Source organism: Pyxicephalus adspersus, chromosome 4 (genome assembly GCF_032062135.1).
Source record: "Pyxicephalus adspersus chromosome 4, UCB_Pads_2.0, whole genome shotgun sequence".
In the NCBI taxonomy this organism is placed as follows: domain Eukaryota; kingdom Metazoa; phylum Chordata; class Amphibia; order Anura; family Pyxicephalidae; genus Pyxicephalus; species Pyxicephalus adspersus.
Window position 1 is genome coordinate 68,309,943 of NC_092861.1, and position 13,330 is coordinate 68,323,272.

At 36.5% G+C, this 13,330-nt stretch overlaps 1 long non-coding RNA gene across 1 annotated transcript; it reads left to right on the forward strand.

Moving 5' to 3' along the window:
- The first annotated feature begins 9,535 nt into the window (after positions 1 to 9,535).
- LOC140328723 (uncharacterized) lies at positions 9,536 to 13,206 on the forward strand. Its single transcript, XR_011920342.1, has 3 exons — positions 9,536 to 10,056; positions 10,150 to 10,323; positions 11,459 to 13,206. It is a non-coding gene; the product is annotated as an uncharacterized lncRNA (long non-coding RNA).
- The last annotated feature ends 124 nt before the right edge of the window (positions 13,207 to 13,330 follow it).

A 13,330-nucleotide genomic window follows, 5' to 3' on the forward strand; every position in this document is an offset into this window, starting at 1 on the left:
CCTAAACCCCCACAGTCACATGACCTCTGTCCCCCACCCAATCTAGCTATCTTCAAGCTGACAATGGGTAGCATTATCTCTGCCCCCTGAGCCTACTGATCAGTGGTCATGTGGCCCAGACCCCAAACAAATGAGGATGGGGGAAGAACCGGCTGGTCACTAGAAGATGGTAGACACATTATAAAAGGACTACATTATCTCCCCATTTTATAGACATTTTATGATATATGTCCAGCACATTGCAATTATGTATACATAAGTAAACATTACATACAGTGTTTCAATTTTGCTTTAAGTTAAGAATACCAGGGCAACACAGGAAAATACAAATTTGATACATGCAAAATGTCAGTCTGTGTAGAGATTGCAACAAAGCAAAGCTATCGCAGCCATAAAGATTTCATAGTTGTCTTCAGTAGATAGACACAAGATTATAGGCTGGTTGTCCTTGAATAATTATATAAATGTTGTACATGGACCCACAACGGGTTTACTGGTCACACGTACTCTCCAGATTTATTTTCACACAGCCATTGCCAAGGAAAACAGGGATCTTAGCCAGTGGTATCACACAGTTGCCAATGTAGGTGAGAATGCAGACTTTACAACTAATATGTGACATATAACTAATTCAATGCAGCCGTTCAAATATCACTAATAGATCCCTACATTTGATATATTTAGGAGTTACATCCATTTCAAGATATTAGGACTATCATCTTTTCTTTACAGTTTAATCAGTCTACAATGAATGCATTAAAATCTTATGATCAAGGGCCCCTACCAAATTTCTACCCTGATAGTTTTTCCACATTGCTAAAGCCCTTGCTAATGTCCTACATTTTTTAAATTGAAGATAATCATGTCCAACATCCCTTTCTAGCCATATAGTTTCTAATTTGTGGGTTTTATATTGCAAAATACCCTGTTATATTAGAGCTTTAAAGGTCTGGTTCAATGGTATGTCATTCAAACATGATAGAAGATTTGGAAGCATCTTGGTCCTATACTTTGTACCTGCAGGCAGTTTGCTCCCCTTTTACCCCAGATTCCTAACTGTTTTATATCAAGAATCAGGCTGCAGTCACACAAAATAGCAATCCATTGTACACATACCAGTTTTGTGTAATGAAACAAATACATTAACTGATTTACACTCTGTTTAGAAAAATACATATAAATGTGTTTTTCTTCTGTATCAATCACTATTTTGTTCTTTTTTTCTCTATTATATATATTTATATTTTTAATTTAAAGGAACACCTTTAGGATAAATGTAGTGTATTAATTTAATCAAATAACATGTTTCTAACAGCCAGGAAAATAACATGCATGGGGGGAGGCAGACATATAAGGAGCGTGTTTGTCCCAATAACTGAACATAATCTGCTCAGATTGTTTGTGAATGTATAACATGTTTTCAATGAAGGGACATAATCCCATGAGATATTAGCAGATGCAAACATTTAAAACATATAGAACATATATATACAAACACTTGCCACACACAACCAATATATATATATATATATATATATATATATATATATATATATATATATATATATATATATATATATATATATATATATATATATATATATATATATATAGTATTTTTTTACAAATAGAAACAATTTGATCACCTAAATATTCTATGTCATGGTAATGAATACTATAGGTGTTCCAAATAGGTTTAAAAAATTAGAAAGCGATTAAAAGTGATTTACCAGTGATCGAAAAGCCTTTTCAGACACTTATTGTTAATAAAAAGTCACCAATATATCAGCTATAAATTGAAAGTGACTTCTGCTGAACTAAAACACAGTTGTTGCTGACAAATTAAATATATAATTCTATAGAAGGGCACAACCAACTTGCTGCTATACACCCTGATAATGAACTTCTATCAAACTTTGAATTAAAACTGGAATTGTTGGTTTGCAGCCTGGGCAAAAGTCTGTTGTATAGTGCAGATCATTGATTAGTGCCGGATTCTTTAGCCTTCCTATAATTGAGCCAGTTTAACCATATTGGCATTATAGGGCTTATTTAGGAAATTGTACTGACATGTATGTGCCACTCCCTTAAATGCCACTTATAGGAAACCACATTTCCGATGAATAAAACAGTTTAATGGCACAATAGATAATAGCTAATAAAGGAACAAATGGGAATACCACTCACTGAAAAAATGGTTGACAAAGTGGGGAATTAGTATATAAAACTATCAATGCCAATCAAAACTGTAAGTACATGTAGAAGTAAGCATTGGGCATTTTACTGGTAGATCAGAGACAGGGAAGAAGAGGATGGTGAGCTAGAACTTATATTGCAAAAATAAATTGATTATAATCCAGCAATTTACCATTCTGTGTGAGTTGTTCATTTTCAGGTACAGAAAACCAATATGACCAATCTATTTTTATGTCTCCTTACCTATGCGGTGTTATAATGTGAGCAGACTACTATAAAAAGTAACTTAGGGAGAACATTATTAAGTGCTTCTAATCATGTGTTGCTATAGTTATTGTAATTGTTCTTATTGCTTAGCAACTGAGAGGTGAGCATCAATGACTTGATCCTATTCTGTACAGCAGGTAAATATATTATTTCTCTAAAAAACTGCAGGACAGATGGCAGACTATTAGAATAATACATAAAGTTGGATGACTCTTTTTTGAAAGTGTATCATTCAAGAAACCCAATGTCTGTATATTGTATTACTTCATCTAAATGAGTACCTGGTGCCCAACCTGCGGCCAGGGCTGCATGTAGGACTTTGCCACCTATTGTGCAGCCCTCAATCCCCTACAGATAGTAGTCGTGTTTTGGTACTTGGCCAGTGAGGGAAATATTCATTAGATCAGCTTGTAACAGTTTATTTATTTCACATTACGATACTATTTCTGTGGTGTGCATTCATTCCTTCTTCCAGACTCTGTTATCTACACTTTTTATGTGATGGACACAATGGCCTGAGTGATCCAGAAAACCTGGAATGGATTTCCTTAAAACCATTCACTATTACTTGGCAAATGTTATTAATCCTGGACCGGATCCATTCTAAGTTTGCTGGATCACCCATGATAGTCTATCTAATCCTGTCTTAGAGAGCGTTAATAATCAGGCCCAAAATCTGGACATGATATTTGCTCCTATTTGGGGTACATGATGGCTGCACCTGTTATGTGGTGGGCATGATCCTCAAGTTGTTATTTGGGGAGCATGATCTGCATGTTTCTTGTACGAAGAATTAGTGATATCAGTGGAACCTATTTTCTGCTAATACACAGGAACATTCATAGAAAAGTTGATTTATTCTAGAAAAGTTGGGTTACTTTAAAAACAGAGCTTGATCTCATTGATCTGCTGTACTTGTTGAAATGTGTTATGGGCCTTCATTGTTCCAAAGCATGCAACAGCTCAGCACAGTGTAGTCAGACATCCTAAATTGCTTTTGTTTCTCTGAGCTGTGGACAGCTGTTCTGATCCTGTCAGGGCTGCAGTTAGCGTTTGTCATCCAGAAACCTCCTGTTTAAAAAGCATTTCGACCTTAAAACCAGCCTGCCTTCCATAAGTCATGTAAATATTTATTATTAGTGTCAGAATTAAACAGACTTTCAGTAAAGTTGCATATTTGCATATTTGTCTGTAGCCATCTGCAGCCTTTTCTCAAGCTACATACATACATACATGATCTTTCATGGTGATTTGCAATGACACTAGATTGAAAGAGTGCTGTATACACAGCACTATTCAGTTCTATGGAGAGAGGAGAGGGGAAGACTAGAGAAAGATACCCTACTGCTCCTTTCACCATAGGAGAAATTACTGCTGTTTCCCGATAAGTTGATTAGTGATCCGCCACAACGGACTGGTAAATGACACCGGGGACCTCTGTACACATGCCCGATTTTTACCCGGGAAGGACATTGGCCTATCTTGGGTATATAGCTTCTACTTTGGGTATTTCACTAATGGAAAAGATATCTGCTATGTGATTAAATGGAATATCTGTGCAGCAAATTACCTGTGTATAATATGCATTTAAAAATTAATCTGGCCTACTTGTACTTCTAAGGTCAGACCAACTTTAAGCCCCCTATCAGTTCATACAGTTGTAATTATATTTGACTAAAACCTTCACCATTCACAATAGGTCTGCATCAATCACCCAAGAAGGGAGACTGTCCTGCCGAAACCGGAGTGGGTGGAAAACCTTTATAATGTGTGTGTATTCCTGACAAACACACCAAAGTGATGCTTCATTGACCCCCGGCCCATAGACCTTATAGTATGTAATGCTTCCTCTAGTCCTCTTGCTGCATGATGTGTTTGCCTTTTAGTGTTATATTTTAGAGATGACTGTGCTGTAAATACTTCACAGTTAAATTACTTTCCTAATGTCCCATTAGTGATGTTTGGAAAATGTAAAAAAACGATATTGAAAGAGAATTCCATAAAAAGGCCTCAGCATATAACAAAAAGCTTACCTGGTGTCTCCACTTGCCAGTAAGTAATAAATGTCAGGAAAGACCAGCCAATTCATAGAGATTGCCAGGAAAGTCATTTCTCCCTTCATCCTTTAAATGTGCATTTGATAGTTATTAATAGAGTGCATGATGATTGAACAGCTGACAGGACCAGACAAATGTTAATGTGTAAGGGTTTTAAATAAAAAAACATTTGCACTAACAAATGACTTTCAGTCTCCTGTGTGATGGGACTGTTTAAAATACATTTACACAATATGAATATTCATTGAATAATTGCTAGCAATATAATGCTACTTGTTTTGATACTATTTCATATGGTATTGTACAGAGTGATACAATCACAGGTTAATGATACATTGAGTACATATAGCAGCATTACAATATATGGTTGGAGAGCTCTGCCTGCAGAACTGTAACTATAATATCTATTACTGCTGTAATTACCAATGACCTCACAAGAACTGAACCAGCTGAATCTGCCATGTCTCCACAGTCCATTACTGCTACAAAGACTACAAATCATTTGTCAGTGGTCAAGACCAAGTAAATAGCTGCATTGCGGTTAGCACTAAAAGCTGTTTTTTTCACACATGCATAGGCCCAGTTCTAAATGGCAACACAAAGTTGACTAATTTTAATAAAAAATATTCATTATGGGAAAGACATTTTTAATTGTGCCTATATTTTAAATATATTAATATATTATTTTTTTTATATTGTTCTGCAGTAGATAGGACATCCAAACGACCCTAGTTCAGAAGTAGCAAAATAGCAGTCATCAAATCATCCTCACCGCATTATGTGCACCCTTATCTCCTGAAGCAGTGTGTTGGAAAGAAACCTAGTATTCACATACAGCAGTCCATAGGTTTCGGATGGTTTTTATTTTGGTTCCCTTTTAGAGCACCCACTTGATAGTAAACAATATATTGTGCAGTAGTAGTGTTATATTAGAGTGAAATATTTGCATCCCATTATTACACAGTATTTATATAGCGCCGACATATTACACAGCGCTTGCAAAGTCCATAGTCGTGTCACTAGCTGTGCGTCAAAGGGGTTCACAATCTAATGTCCCTACTTCAGTTATATATCTTTATTACAGTGTAGGATCAATTTTTTGGGGAACCCAATTAACCTAAGAGTATTTTTTTTTTAATGCGGGAGAAAACACAGAGAGAACCTGCAAATTCCAAATTCTGATAGCTCTGGCCAAGATTTGAACCTGGGATCTAGCGCTTCAAATGCCAGAGTGCTAACCTCTGAGCCACCATGCTGCCATCCTGGATTCATTCTGTAGTGGGTGGGTTTCTCAGGAGGTGTTTATGGTTACTATTTTCTTAGGATTTGTCAAAAAAGGATTATATATTAATTGCTTACAGTTTGCATGAAAATATTGCCTAGTGGAGTTCTTGTAAGTGTAACACAAGAATGTACTGCATACCATTTCTTTGAAGCCTTGTTTACCAAAACCTAATCTACATACTAAATAGTCTCTCTGTTGGATGTAAATTAAGCAGTGAGGCCTTCCACTGGAGTATATCCACTGCTCCTTTCTTTCCTTTATGTAGAAATGTACACACCCCCATCTAAGAAACACCCAGCAGCTTGGTGGAATGTAATCAGGTCAATGGTGTACTGTGCATACAGCATTACATACAACACACTGCAGTCACTGTACTTTGCATAGGGCAACAGGATGTAGGTGATCAGAGCTGAAACACAGATTTGTGGTTTACACTGTACAGACATTTTTCCACAAATGTTCTAGGTGATTTCTGTTTTATCACATATTTGTAGCTCATCAGATTCGAATGACCACATGTATTATATAGCTTACCTACAAGGACAGTAGAGAAATTCAATGCATTATCATTTACTGCAGAATGACAGTGTCTCACACTGGGTATAAAGCACTGTGTATGGAAATGTTGTTTTCCAAAGGTTCAGTTGTTACATAAAGTATGGCTATTATCTAATAAGAGTGTGTACAGAACTTGTTAGTTTGTCTGTCACTGGAAACGATTAAAATTCTGGCAACAGTTATCTGATGATGTCTGTAGGTTTAGGACAATAAAAGGGGTAGCTGCAGCGAGGTACAACATGCATCTAGTGTTTGCAGTTATAATATTAATCAGTATTATCTGTGCACATCAATGTTATACATGCTGGTTTGCATCACTTTTATATAGAAAAGACTGCATAGAACTGTACTTGTGGATCAGTGGAAAAGCACTAAAAAATGAATGTTGTCATTTTGAGTTAGGATATTACGGTAATAAGTATTGTGACACCACACAACATGGAAAAAGTACATTAAATATGTGGAATTTAAAGGCGAATAAAAGAGCTGACCACAGCCAGAACCTTTACATTGTGCTAGAATTTTTTTCAGCATTATGCCATGATCTAGGTAGATAGAATTAAGGGAGTGGTTAGATCTCATACAACATAGGAAAGGGGAAGTGGGATTAGCTGCAACACCTCTCTGACAATGTTGCCTTAAATACAAATATGCTAAAATATACATATACAGAAATGGTTACATCTGACATCATTCAGTGCCAACTATGGCATTTATTGGGGTAAATGAGAAAGTAATTATAACTCAATCATTTGTACATGTTCAAATATTGTTGTTGGAGATGATCTTTCATGATGCTTTCCAATGACAAAAGACTGCACGATGTATGAATGAGCGCTGTACATACAGCATCGTTCTGCGCTATGGAGAGGAGAGGGGGAGAACAAGCGAGTGGCACCCCGCTGCACTCCCTCCCCTTTACTTCCATTATGATTGTTCCTCATTGGTGGATCCGCAAGGACAGATCTATGAACAACGAGCGCTGTACACGCCAGATTCTCATCTAATATCAGCCCTGAGGTGAATATTGGACAAGAATCATCTCATGTGTTTACGTAGCCTTACTTTAAAGCAGAGCATGTCAAATCTAAAGAAGCAGAAGGATTTTTTTTCTCATTGGAAGATTGCTAACATTTCATCAATTATTGAAAACAAATTTCGTCCCAATATTTACAGATACAGTAATGAGATGAATATAGGATTGGTTTTATAATATGTTTCCTGCTTTTTCAGAACATTTACATGTTTAATCTTTGATGTATTTACAAGGTTTTTTTTCTATTTAAAATTTCTTTTTCTTTAGCATCACACCATTAAAGACTGAGGGAGAAACCTGCAATCTCTGGGGATAATTACATCACATATCTCTGAAAGCCATCAGTTTTCTAAATTATTTTATACAATTAGGTGTATGTGTGTGTGTGTGTATATATATATATATATATATATATATTCCATGTTGTGGCTTTAGCATGTTAGTAATGTCAGTATTTACATCGTCAACAATTAGAATTAAAGTTACATATTTCACTCTTACCTAGATAACTAACATGCAAGAAAAGAATGAGAGGTATATTTTATTTTTGATGTACCTGAAGCAAAAAATAAAGTGGATTTTTTTATACTGGGATTGAACACAGTTTGGCTCAACTGGTGTATATGTGTACAGGATATTTTTTCATAGCCTCAAAAATCTATTAAAAATCATACTACATAGGGTTATATTTACAAATTACAGTGATACCTAACGAGTGGCCCTGCTAACAAATTTTTCAGCTAACAATTTTTTTTCAGTGCTTATGAGACTCAGCTAAGGAATATGAACTGGCTAACAAATTTAAAAAAAAAAAAAAAAAAAAGCAGGAAGCAGGGACACCTGATAGGTAACTTCCTGTATACTGTATCAAAAAGTGAGATAAATGCTTTGACCTATATAGAGAGGGGCTTCCAGAGTGCCACAGAGAGAAGCTCTTCTCATACCAGTTTCAGCTCAGTGTGGCTGTGAATTTGAGAGGTAGAGGTGATTTATAGCATTTATTCCTATCCTACAGGGCTTTTTTTGTTTTGCTTTTTTTGCTGTGTTTGTGATTAACTCAGTGAGGATTTTTATACAGTAACTGACACTATTTTACTATTTTTCTAAAACTTTTCCTTAATTAGTGAGCTGCATCCAGAAAGAATTAAATGATTTTCAATACAAACCGGGAAATCATGTTTCGGCTAACAAAGGTGATTCCAGAACAAATTATCTTTGTTAGCCGAAGCTATCGCTGTACTACTGAATCGAGGATGATTTGACAGGGGAATAATTGATAAAAACACACCTAAATGTTTTCTTGGTGAGCAATTGTCCTAAAGTTGTAACTAACACTTTAGGGTGGGGAATGGCACATTTGTGTTTTCCTTTTCAATATTCACATGGACTCACAATTTTTGCGTCTATGGGATCTTATCAATTGAGGGAGAGACTAAATCAAAAATAAGTGGTAGGTGCTTTCCAGTGACATTTATTCTTGATGGTATAAAGTTATAAATAAGTGCTGGCTTATCGCTCCAATTGGAGTTGTAGTCCCTCTACTGAATAGGACGAGAGAGTCAGGGCAGCTCTGGAAAAGTTTTATAAGTGAGGTTACGAGTGAGGAAGTCTTAAGTGGGTCATTGAAAGAGCGAAGAGAGCATGGAGCTGTGAAGGGATTTGAAGGCAAAGCACAAGAGTTTCAATTTGATTCCAAGGTGAAATGGAAGGCAATGAAGAGAACTACAAGAGATATCAATCAAAAGATCAAAAAAAGATCAAAAAAAAAATTATATAGGTATTGATTTTCTTTCTTTTTTTTAATTTAGTTAGCATGTTTAAGTAATATTAATACCCACCAACAGGCAGTGAGCAAACTTTTGAAACATTACATCAGCTGCCATTTAAATACTCTCCAGAAGATGGCAATCCCACTATAAGGTATTTTTACTGACAGGAAGTGATATAACAAGGAGACAGGAAATGATCTAAAGAAATAGCAAGAAGTTATGGGTAAGAAGTGAGTTGGGAGGATGTAAAAGGAGACATTGCTGGAACTAGAAGCAGTGAAGATAATATACTTTTACCTTTCCCTATTTAAATATAAATACTAACACTGGGCAGAATGTACAAGAAAGGAGTGCAAAAAGATGCAGTTAAAAAGCAGAATTAACATTCATGAGCGTCCATTTTTTTATCCAAAATGCTGCAAAAGGGTCATTGGCAAGTTTCACAATAGAGAAGTGTGGAGAATATGACAACCGACAGCATAGGCAGGAGATCAATGGGACTGAACCTTGGAGAAACCTTCCTTAAGATGGACCTACACAACATTTCGTGTACACAGGGTTTAATATTTTTGCAGTCAGTACAAATCTAGAATCAAAGGTTTTGGTAAAGGTAATCTCTCATTTCACCGAGATTAGGAGGCCTCAAAGACAGTATAAAACTTATTCTAAGGTGTTAAAACTTTGGAGGTAGTCTGTGCAGACATTGTTCATCCCAGTACAGTCTTGATAATTCTCAGTTTATTATCCATCTACAGCGGGAAATGTCATATACATTGCATGACTATCCAAGGGAAGATCAACAAGGACCAAAGTCACATGACTAAAGGAAATATTAAAACTCACTTTAGAGATCATCTACCTGCTGACTGGAGAGGCGAGGATGATTATGTGAGGTCACATTACATCATTTTTATCTATGTTATTGAAAACACAAAACTATTTGTTGTGGATTTGGAATGTCTGAAATGCTTCTTGTTACAGTCTCTTTACAGCACGATAAAGTAATGAAGAATATATGTAGTGAGGCAGTAACACCCAGCAGTTGTCTTCAAGAGACCAGAATAGATACCTCACCTTCCTGCCTGCCTGACAGCTGAGAGAAAATTCAAGATTTTGGAAGTCACCAAGATGATCACTGAGCTTCTGACGTGAGAGGTGAGTGGTGCTGGGTTTTCTGGGAGACTTTTATGGAATGTGTGTATTTTATGGAATACACTGTATAAAAGGTCCATCTCCATTCCTCAATATAACATCATGTCCCCAACAAATGAGGAGGAGGAGATAGTGTACACCATATAAAAGGTCAATCTCCATTCCACAATATAACGTCATGTCCCCAACAAATGAGGAGGAGATACTGTACACCATGTGAAATGTCCATCTCCATTGCTCAATATAACGTCATGTCCCCAACAAATGAGGAGGAGATACTGTACACCATGTGAAATGTCCATCTCCATTTCATTTCATACATTATATGAAATGTTCATCTCCATTCTTCAATATAACGTCATGTCCCCAACAAATGAGATACTGTACACTGTGTAAAAGGTCCATCCCCATTCCTCAATATAACGCCATATCCCCCAACAAATGAGGAGATACTGTACACCGTATGAAAATTCCATCTCCATTCCTCAATACAGTGGTACCTCCGCTAACGAGTGGCCCTGCTAACTATTGATTTTTTTGGCTACGTTTTTTTTCTGATGTTTACGGGACTCGGCTAACGAATGTAAAAAAAATAAAATAAAAATAAGACGCTGGATAACATACTGCATGACAAATGTATAGTACTTTCTGTATACTGTATCAGAATGTGAGAGTGAGACATGGCATTGACCTATATAAAGCGGGGCTTCTAGAGTGCCAGAGAGAGAAACTCTTCTCATACCAGTGTCAATATGGTGCACACTCCATGTGGCTGTAAATTTGAGAGGTAGGTGTGATTTATAGCATTTATTCTTTACATAACAACAGGGCTTCCCTGCTGCTTGTGTGCAGGATGGAGGCTTAATTGGGGGGAGGAGGTGGTTTGCATGACTTACAGAAGAAATCTTTTGCTAAACACAGCTGGGGCTGTGGGTGATCTTAAGGACTGAGCTCTTCTTCAAGCTCTTGTAACTCTTTAATGACCAAGACAAACACTGCAGTTTTTTCTTTCTGGTGACTACCTGTACTTCGCTAAATTCTACTATGGGGGATTGAGTTATAATTAGTAAATTCTATTCTTGACTAATTCAATAATGCAGTACTGTAATATGCTATACATATCTTTTATATTTTTCAGAAAAAAAATTGACAATGGGTCTAAAAAAAGGTTAGCAACAAACCCAAGAGATGCAGAAAGTTGCTCACAATTGAGCAAACCAAAGAAATATTTCAGCATATGAAAGAGTCAGAATTGTGGACTTAGCAGCTAAGCATGGCATAGCATAATCATCAATAGCTACAATTTTGAAGAAGAAAGAGGGGATTAAGGCAGCTTCAGTTGCCGCTGGTGTGAAGACCTTGATCTCTCAATTCCAATAAAGTTCTGTGAATGAAGAAATGGAAAGCTTCTGATGATCTGGATAAATGAGCATCAAATGGCCGGTAACACTATGACTCAAAAGATGATCTGCAGCAAAGCCAGACTGATTTATGAAGATAAATGTGGAAGGACCCAGCAGTGCAGAGGCAGTGAAAAAAATCAAAGGAAGCAGAGGATGGTTTGAGAGGTTCAAGAGAAGGTCAGAAATCCATAGTGTAATTAGACATAGAGAAGAGCCAGTGCAAATAAAAAGGAGGCTGAGAAGTTTGCTAGAGAAATTTAGGAGTGGACCATCCATCCAGGAAGCAAACGTGTTTGTTCTGGAAGCAAATGCCCAAAAGAACTTCCATCACAAAAGAAGAGAAGCGTATGCCAGGTTACACACCTTTAATAGACTCTTATTTTGTGCTAATGCAAGTGGTGATCTCAAAATTAAACCCCTTTAAATCTACCACTTTGGGACACCAAGAATTTTCAAAAAAGGGGGATGTTTGCAAGCCCTTGCTTAGTGTTTATTGGAAGTCAAACACCAAAGCATGGGTAACAAGGCAGATATTCAAAGAGTGGATCCTGGAGGTGTTTGGACTCAGTGAAAAAATACCCAAGAGAAAAAAAAAATACTTACCTGAAAAGTCTGTGCTTCTTCTGGAAAATGCTCCAGGACATCCACCTGGCTTGGAAAAAGATTTGGAGGAAAATTTTAACTTCATCAAGATAAAGTTTTCTCCTGCAAACACCACGTCTATTTTTCAACCCACAGGTAATATCAAACTTTAGGAAGTTGAACATAAAACACGTTTCAAAGATGTTTTGATGCAACTTCATTTACCAGGGAATTCTGGTAGGATCATTATCATATCCTTCACGACATTGCCATGGCATGGGACAAAGTATCAGTTAGGACACTTAATGTTGCCTGGAAAAAGTTATGGCCATACTGCTGCAAGGTAAGAAGTGCTGATTCCACTGTTCAAGATGCTGAAGAAGCCGCTATCGAACTTGCTGCTGAAAATGGTGACATAGTAGATAAGATAGTCTCCTTGGGCAAAGCATTTCATTTGGAGGTAAATGAAGGTTTAGAAGTATTAGTTGAAGAACATGCAAAAGATCTGACAACAAAAGATCTTGAAGAGTTAAAAAAGCAATTGGATCCGTTAAGTAACAAAGAAGATAAAGAGTGCTCATCAGAGAAGAAGAATGACAGAAACAAAAAGGGAAGAATGCAAACAGTGGCTTTAAAAAAAATGCTGCATTGCTGTGAAGAATTTCAGTCTCCGGCTACAAAGTGGCCTCCCAACAAAGCAGGAAATAAACTTGAAGACAAGTGTCTGAATCACTTTAAAAACATTCTGGAAAAAAGAGAAATTCAATTAACTTTGGATTTTTTCACTTCTCCACCAGCAAAGAGACAGCTACTGAAGAGAAGACTTGCCTTGAATAAACTTTGAAAATTTGGAAGAATAATTGTAAAAACGTGTGGATAGTAAAGTTTTTATTTCACAGTACTTTCCATTGCATTCTTTCATTCTCCTTCATCCAATTGGGAAACTGTTCATCTCAGCCTTTGGTGAGTTTATGACCTTTTTTATTGTGCTTCTTACTATTTTTAAAAAACCTATCTTTAAATTG